Source organism: Octodon degus, unplaced genomic scaffold, assembly GCF_000260255.1.
Source record: "Octodon degus isolate 3935 unplaced genomic scaffold, OctDeg1.0 scaffold00062, whole genome shotgun sequence".
Taxonomy (NCBI): Eukaryota; Metazoa; Chordata; class Mammalia; order Rodentia; family Octodontidae; genus Octodon; species Octodon degus.
In genome coordinates, this window is record NW_004524638.1 from 6,158,116 (window position 1) to 6,167,429 (window position 9,314).

At 38.6% G+C, this 9,314-nt stretch overlaps 1 pseudogene; it reads right to left on the bottom strand.

The window, feature by feature from the left end:
• Window positions 1-3,485: 3,485 nt before the first annotated feature.
• LOC105742614 overlaps window positions 3,486-9,314 on the bottom strand; it is an 18,340-nt pseudogene continuing 12,511 nt past the window's right edge.

Below are 9,314 nucleotides of genomic sequence, written 5' to 3' on the forward strand. Positions count from 1 at the left end.
ATTATGTTTAAGCTACTGAAGGGAACCTAGCATGTATTCCTTCCCAAGCAAATCTTCTTTCATATTAAAAATGAAAAACACATTTTACAAAATCCAAAATAATTGCCAACCAACCCTGTGTTATATAAGAAATAATGAAAATTTTCAAGCAGGAAAAGAATCACACAAGTTGGAAATAGAAAATCAGAAAACTAGGAAGTGTAAGCTTGTGAGTAAATAGAAAAGTGCCTTTTTTCTTTAAGTCTCTTTAAGTAATAGTTATTTGCTTAAGTCAGAAGTAGCCATGATATATTGTACGGTTGTCAGACCTGCAGAAGTAGAATATATGACACTAAGATGGAGATCAGAGCTGGGAAGGTGTGAGAACTTTGCTGGAACATTCTTTTTATATTATATAAGACTACTTAAAAGTAGACTGAGAAATGCTAAATCCTAAATTAATTAATACTCAAAGAAAATAATGTAGAATTATAACTGATAAGTTAAAAAATAAAAGCATAATTATAATAAATTAAATACAAAGGAGTCATAAAAGAAAGGAAAACACAAGTTCAAATAACTGAAAAGAAAACAGCCATATTTCAAGCCAATAAAACACCATTTTAGTAAAATATCAAACACAAATATTTACATACCACAATTTAAAAGCATAGATTCTCAAACTAGTTTACAAAACAAAAGCAATCATGGCAGCTTTAAAATATGCATTGTAAGTATAAAGACACAATTGTGCTAAGAATAAAAAGGGGCTGTGGACATAGCTCAGTGGTCTAAGTGCCTATTTATGCAAGTTCAAGGACTCAGGTTTGATCCTCCGTACTGCATGCTGTGCTGGCCCTGTTCCAGGGATGGCCTAGCCAGCCACCAAAAATGGGAGTGGTAGGGCAGGCCTATAATCCCAGTGCTGGGAAGGCTGAAAACAGGAGGATTGCTATGAGTCTGAGCTGCGTGGTATGACCCTGTACAAATTACATAAAACTAAAAAAGAATAAAAAGAGGGAAGAAATGATAACACTAACAAAAAACATGTGAAAGTGTCTGTATTTATGAGATAAAGTAGGTTTCAGAACAAAAAATCTGAAAGCATCATTTCATAATGATAAAAGAAATGACTCTTGAATAGGGGTTTGCACTATCATTAATGAGCTTCAAAATACATAAAAGAAAAATTGGGAGAGCTTCAGAGAAAACAGACAAGGCTATTTTCTTGGAGATCTCAAATTATCTTTGTCAACAATTGATAGGCTAAGTGGACATAAAATCAGTTTGGCTTCAAAAGGCATAAACGACAGACCGCCAGTCAACTTGACACAATTGGCATTCGTAAGTGTACACCAAGACTGCAGGATACATAGAACAACCAAGACAGACCATACAGAAAAAACCTTTATATTCTAAAATATTACAGGTCATCCAGAATATATTCACCTCTAAATTGCTGAACTATCAAGGAAAAATTAAATACGACACTTGGAGTTACTTACAGTAAAATGAAAAGCAGCTAGGCGTTCAGATCAGCAGCACAGCACCTACCTGGAAAGTGCAAGGTTCTGAGTTCAATTATCAGCACCAAAAGAAAAGAAAGAAAGAAAAGAAAATGAAAACACAGCATACTAAATGTATCAGATGAGGGAAAAGCACTTTTTAGGAGAAATTTTTATCATTAACATATAGCATCAAGCTACTGTCATGAAACTTGACCTCAGTTTGACCTTCAGGAAGTCAGACAACAAAAAAATCAAATGAAAAGAAGTACTATAGAAGAGAAACTAATGCAGTAGAACATTGAAAATTAAGGAAAATTCATAAAAGCCTAAATGTAAAATCAGAATAAAAACACCACTGTACTAAAGCTTTCTCCCTCAGCTACTCTTCTCTCATTGCTGGGACAAATACCTGACACCCAAATTGAAGGAAGGAAAGGTTTATTTAGCTCACAGTCACTGGAGGTTTCAATCCATACTCAGCTGGCTCCAAGGCAGAGTGACACTTGGAAGAGTACAGACTTTTATGATGGCAGAAGGAGTGAGAGAGCAAAGGAAGTGGCAGCAGCTCAGGCAGCTAGCTAGCCTCTCTCCCCTCCTTACATTGGTATGCAAATTACCTTTCCCAGGTCAGGTGCAGCATCCACATCCACAGTAATTAATCACAAACTCCAGAAGCCACCCCATGACTGCATGAGGCTTTGCAGGGGACACCTATGCATGAAATACAACACTTTCCATTTTACTTTTATAGCATCAAGGATGAATAGCAAGTGCTGTTTATCAACACAATTACATCTTTGTTTTCTAATGACAAAAATGTAAAATGCTAAGTCAAATTTTCAGTGTGAAAAGCATTTTTTATGCCAAAACCTCTTATACCAATTCATGTTACATTTTGACTCCTCTACTAAGGATGAGAGCTTGCAGTTCTTGGCCTACACCTTGACATGACCTTGAAATATTTTTACAAGCTCCTCTTCCCCTCACAGCTCTTCTGATCGCTTGTGTTGGGCACTGTAGCAGGTAGAGCAGTCACATCACTCCCTCTGCTGTGTGCTCTTCCTCTTGCCATGCAACATGACACATTCCCGCCATACCGTGCGTACTGATGCTGCCCTCTACTGCTCAGAATTCTACTGACCCAGCAAAGTTCCTGTAGGATCGATCTTTCTGTGACTCTCATACCTCTTAATCTCAGATTTTCTCAGATAATCTAGATATCCAAGCGAAAATGGAGAGTAACACATGATCAAATAAATGAAATAGAGCTTGAGGAGCACTCTGAACCCAGGATGGATATGTACAGCATGCTATAATCCTAGAAGAGGAAGATCTGTACTTCCATCTCTTATATGTATGGGAATGACCCCCTCCAAAAAAAATGTAGCACCGACTCAGTTTGGGCTTGCTTTCTAGGAGACTGATGACCTCATAAGAACCCGTATTGACCTTAAATGTCACTGATTAACCCAGATGCTTTGGGGCTGTGCTGTGAGGATTGCGCCTTCTCTCAGGCCCAGCAGGAAGGCTCACAGGCATGAGCACGTCCTGTGGAGACCTGGGCCAACCAGGAACAAGACAAGACACAAAAGAAAATGAAATGGCCTTTACTGGGTTGAAAAAGAAAGGAATACTGACAAATAAAGGTTTTCCCCAGATCTACTTATTTTTTATTTTTCTTTCTTTTTTTTTTCCTCATTTAACTTTGTTTTAATAGGTCTCAAAATTCTGTGACAGATTTTTGGTCAAGTTGTTTCCATTAAAATTTGCTGATTTTAAAAACTAATAAGTTAAAAACTGCCACACATAAGATAAAATGGTCTATAAAACATTCTCCTTTCCTTCTGAAGTTTTACGATGTGTTGTTATGATTAACCAGTCTTTCATTATTAAACTTAAATGGCCAAGTGGGAGAAGCAGTTCTGAGACCAGTCTTCCACTACTGATTAAGACTGGGGTGTCAGGTGTCAGGGATAATATTCATTTAGCCTTCTGAGCTTATTGGGCAGACTTGGTGACCTTGCCAGCTCCAGCGGCCTTCTTGTCCACAGCTTTGATGACACCCACAGCAACTCTCTGTCTCATATCACGAACAACAAAATGACCCAGAGGTGGGTAGTCAGAAAAGCTCTCAACACACATGGGCTTGCCAGGAACCATGTCAACAGTGACAGCTTCACCAGATTTCAAAACCTTGGGCCCATCTTCCAACTTCTTAAGAGACCGGCGATCAATCTTTTCTTTCAGTTCAGCAAACTTGCAAGCAATGTGAGCTGTGTGACAATCCAGGACAGGGGCACAGCCAGCACTGATCTGGCTGGGATAGTTCAGGATAATCACCAGAGCAGTGAAACCAGCTGCTTCCATTGGTGAATCATGTTTGCTGTCACCGGTCACATTGCCACAATGGACATCTTTGACAGACACGCTCTTGACGTTGAAGCCCACATTGTCCCCCGGAAGAGCTTCACCCAAAGCTTCATGGTGCATTTCAACAAACTTGACTTCAGTTGTGACATTGATTGGATCAAAGGTGACCACCATGCCAGGTTTGAAAACACCAGTCTTCACTCAGCCCACAGGGACAATGCCAATACCACCGACTTTGTAGACATCTTGAAGGGGCAGCTGCAAAGGCTTGTCAGTGGGGCAAGTGGGTGGGAGGATGCAATCTAAAGCTTCAAGAAGTGTGGTTCCACTGGCATTGTCATCCTTATAAGTGACCTTCCATCCTTTGAATCAAGACATGTTAGCCCTTGGCTCCAGCATGTTGTGACCATTCCAACCAGAAATTGGCACAAAAGCTACAGTGTCAGGGTTGTAGCTGATTTTCTTAATGTAGGTGCTGACTTCCTTAACAATTTCCTCATATCTCTTCTGGCTGTAGGGTGGCTCTGTGGTATCCATTTTGTTAACTCCAGCAATTAGTTGTTTTATACCCAGTGTGTAAGCCAGAAAGGCATGCTCACGGGTCTGCCCATTCTTGGAGATACCAGCTTCGGATTCACCAACACCAACAGCAACACTCAGGACAGCACAGTCAGCCTGCAATGTGCCTATAATCATGTTTTTGATGAAGCCTCTGTGTCCAGGGGCATCGATGATGGTCACGTAATACTTGCTGGTCACAAATTTCCACAGGGAGATGTCAATGGTGATACCACGCTCACGCTCGGCTTTCAGCTTGTCCAACACCCAGGCATACTCGAAGGAATCCTTTCCCATCTCAGAAGCCTCCTTCTCAGATTTTTCAATGGTTCTTTTGTCACTGCCACTGCATTTGTAGATCAGATGGCTGGTGGTGGCAGACTTGCCAGAGTCCATGTGTCTGATGACAATGATATTAATGTGATTTTCTTTCCCATGTTGGCTTGGATTTAGTGGTGACTTTCACTATGCCTGTGCTATCGTGGCAAACCCACTATGAAAAAGGTATTTTTTATTTTTCAGTATTTTTGACAAAAGAGTTTGAGGAGCTGACTGATATTTCCTTAAATACAAGCTTGGAAATTGTGCAAAACTACAGTTGGAGGCAGAAGGTTATGGTGACTTCAGGAGTTGAGAGTGAGGAACTTGGACTTAGTATGCATTCACCTCTTCTCTTGCTTTTTAAAACATCCCTAAACTCAATTTGTGCCTGCCAAGGAGTGACTGTTTACTTAGTATATTTAGCCTTCTTATTTGGATGACATTGTAAATATCTATTTAAATGTCATGAGACATCTTGAAATGTGGCTTAAAAAATTGGATGATTCTGAAATATCATTTATTTTGTATTTGTGTAGTTTAAGTGCTATAATTTTGTGCTGCTGATATTTTTAGGCAACCAGTGGTACTGTGGGGGCGGTTACTGAAAAGCAAGTCCTTTGCTGCCTCTAGTTGGGAAGGGTGTGAGCAAAGCAAAGGGTATCTGAGTTACCCCGTGCAGGAAGGTGATAGGAATTCTGTATTCACATACAAAGAAGGACCAGAGTAAGCATGAGCAGGATTATGCCGGGTGTGCAGCGCTGGCCAGAATGGTCTCAGCAGTCGGTTATCATGGGAAATCATAGGAATGTGCCTTTAGTGTGGACACAGTTGGAGTACTACTCAGCCATGAAGAAGGATAAACCGGAGGCTTTTATAGCTAAATGGATGCAGCTCAAGACGATGCTCATAAGTGAAATAAATCAGACCCACATGGATAAGCAGATTGTCTGAAACACTGAATGTGTAAATAAGATCCAAGATGTACAATAGAGGGTATGCACTGGGGAGAAGCTGTTCAGAAGGAAAGACAGACTGTGATGGGAGAAAGGAGAGAGAGAGAAAGAAAGGGAAAAAGAAAAAATATATTTATACACAAGGTTGTTACCATAGTTATACAGTCATTCTTTTTTTAGCTCACTGCAAAAAAATTGTTGTGTTAATAATGTTTGCATAAGATATCATGCCCGTGTCTTGCACTCTGAAGACTACGGAGACAATATACAATGCATTAATTATTGGAACTCTCCCACCCCTCTGTTTTGAAACTCGGTTTTATTTTTTTTTTCTTTAAAGTAAAAAGCAAAGTGGTCCTAGTGTTCAGAATGATGGATGGAAACACTCAAGATGAGATTATTTAAATGAATAACACATTCTAAATTCTCACATATTTGTAACAAATTCCACTGGGAAAATAACAAAGCAAAGTAAACTTCAAATTTAGAATACTATTTTTACAGGTCCTCATGGTTGCCAGTTGAGTACAGCTGAGGAAGCCCAGGATGAATTTTTTTCTCTCAGGAAATGTTGTACAATTTTGTACAGCATTAAACACCAGTGTTTTATAGTTCTCAGAGTTATTCTTTTATTCCAGATATGGGCCAGTGGCTGGAATTTTCTTAGTTTTCTCTGTTACGTGCTTGACTAGACGGGTATCCAGCCAAAGACAGAGGCTTAGTGTTTGAACATGGGCAGGATTTGAGAGTCACACAGCACTGTCTCATACCAAAGCCCTGCAGAAAAAAGAGAAAAGTAACATGGAATCATGAACTAGAGCAAAATCAAAGCAAAATAAAATGATGACATGGTACACATTTGGTGGGAGGTTGTCTGGCTTGAAGGGAGTAAGAGAGGTTGCAAAAGTGGACACCACTTTTCTCCACATTGGCTCCGAGCAGTAGTTTGTTCTTCCTTCTTCAAAGTTTGTCATTAGCACCCAGGCCACCAGATTCAGTGGGGCTCTGTGGGTGAAGTCAAAGGCTTATGGCAATGAAGAACAGATGGCGCCTGATGGAAACTGACAAGCCATCTTTGGAGGTTTGTTGTTCATCTCATCTCTCTCCACTTCTTGGATCAGAGCACTGCAATTTAGGAGACTGCTTTTGTTCAGGGCTGCTTATTTCTGCATCCTATAACTGATACACTTTAGAATGACCAGTGATAGAGGCCAATTCCGGAGGCTTTAGCTCTCCCAAGTCTCCTGCCCACTTCAGCTCACACCAGGAGGTGTCCACAGTGCTAGAGTTTTGTGTATTCTCTAGCACACTTTGCAAGATGGAGCAGCTTACTAGTATCTACTGCAGCGGGAGCTCTTGGGACAAAATAATCAGACATCCGATCAGTACCACTGCCCCCAAACACACACCTGTACCCATAGTCTCTGGGCACATAGACAGGTAAAGAAGAAAAATGAGAACAGATGGTTCAAGAATTTAAATTAAGTCAAACAAATATAAAGAGGTTAGGGATGATCTCAAGCCATGATTCAATCTTGTTAATAATGCGAAATCATTGTGTATAAAAATTAGAAATAATGCATGGGATAAGTAGCTTAAATGCATTCATGATTTAGAAATTAGATTGAGGAACTTCCTCAAGGGGCATCAGAAAAGAGATACCAACCTGATAAAAGGAAGAATAGAAAAAGAGGGTATCACATCATAGCAAATATATCCTGAGCTATATAAAACACGTTAAACTGACAGAACTGAAAGGAAGAATAGAGAAGCCAGTATCTGCCATTATGGATAATAAAATACTTTTTTTAGTAAGTTATAGACATATAAAAGTAAAATAGGTAAACAAACAAACCAGAAACAATATAATTCTAAGTATACCTAGGTTTTTATATATACAGATTTGTGTATCTATGAAAATATCTGTATCATCTACTTTTCTCTAAGTTTAATAAGCTCTGTATTCAGCAAAGAATATATATTTTACTTTTGAGAAAGTTTAGAATATTCTTAAATTTTCTATATGGTAGGAAACTTCACCATTAAATTTCAAAAGATCAATTTCGTATAGACTATTTTCTCAAGAGTGCAGTAAATTTAGGATTGTATCACAAAAATAGCTCAGATTCAAACAGGCTTGGAACTTAAAAACTCAGGAAAAAATTAAAGCCAAAAAGGAAGCAACAATTAATCTTCCTGTCAAAAAAAATTGAAATTATGAAATGCTAGAAGTGAAGTAGTATTTGGATACAAAAATATTTACTTCAAATGCATCTATCATGGAAGATTTAATGTTCAAAAAACATGCTAAATAGACTGCACAAGAATGTAGAATGAGTTTTTTTTTTTTTTTTTTAAATAGCAGTCAATATTTAGAATTTTCACTTTGGCTAACTCTGTATGCTGATATCTGCAATCTAAGCAACTACATTGAGAACAGCAATGTGTAATACAAAACCCATGGTTGAATAGCTCTCATCTTGGTCTTCTAAATGCACACCATTAGTAACGTCTTATCAATTATTACTATACTCTCTTTAAAGCAAATTTAGAAAAAAGTAAAAAGACAATAAAAATAATTAAGGTTTATTGAAAACAAGTGTCATTTTTCAATTTTTTGTCCAATCTTGCATGACTGTATCTGCTAATCTGAGTGACAGACTTGACCTAAAAATAGGTAATATAACAAGCATTGTTGATTTGCTCTTCTTGGTTTTAAAATCTGTAACACATGGATTGTTGTATGTTACGCTGTTTCTGTCTTTGCATCCATCTTTTTGCTTTTGTTTTTACTCTTCAAAATAAAATATTTAAAAAAGAACATAGAATGAATAAAACAGCAAGCTTGAAGAGATAAGAAATATTTTGTAAAGGAACAGAGAAACCAAGAATGAGAAAAAAATGTATTAATCAAAAAGAAAACCTGATTACTTCTTGGGAAAAGCCAGTAAGATGATAAGCAAAGGGTAAATGAGATGCAGCTGGAATGCTGCAGCAAAAGAAAGATTGCAGAGACAGAGCAGATTTTGAGGTAGTAACTTCCAAATAAATACAGTCTCAGGAATTCGAAAGCCCACACGTGAAGAGTGAGTACCTGCAAGTGTATAAATGCTGATCTGGGTGCATGAAGGGAAGCAGAACCCGAGTGCGCAAGTCAAGCAAACTGTTCAAGGCAATGTTGGAATCTTCTTTAAGAGAAGCCAGATTTCATTTCTCATTCTTCTCTCACATCACAACAGGTAACTTCTGCAGAATAAAAGAGAATAAAAATTGCAAACTCATTTATTATTATTATTATTATTATTATTACTGTTGTTGTTATTTTCACTTTATGTATTTGGTGTAGGGTCTCACTACACAGCTTGGACTCAGAGTTTTCCTCCTGTTTTAAGCCTCCCTGGTGCTGGGATTACAGGCCTGCTCCACCACGCCCGGACTCCATGACTGGGTCAGCGCACCCCAGCGGCCCAGGGGCAGGGCCAGCATGACATGCGGGATGGGGGATTGAACCTTGACCCTTGAGCTTGCCTTGGTTTGGAATGCTGAGCTCTCTTGTGGACTCTGCCAGCGCATTTTGTAATATGTAGTTTCCAAGCAAAAAAGAAAAGTGACATGCCTCAGAACA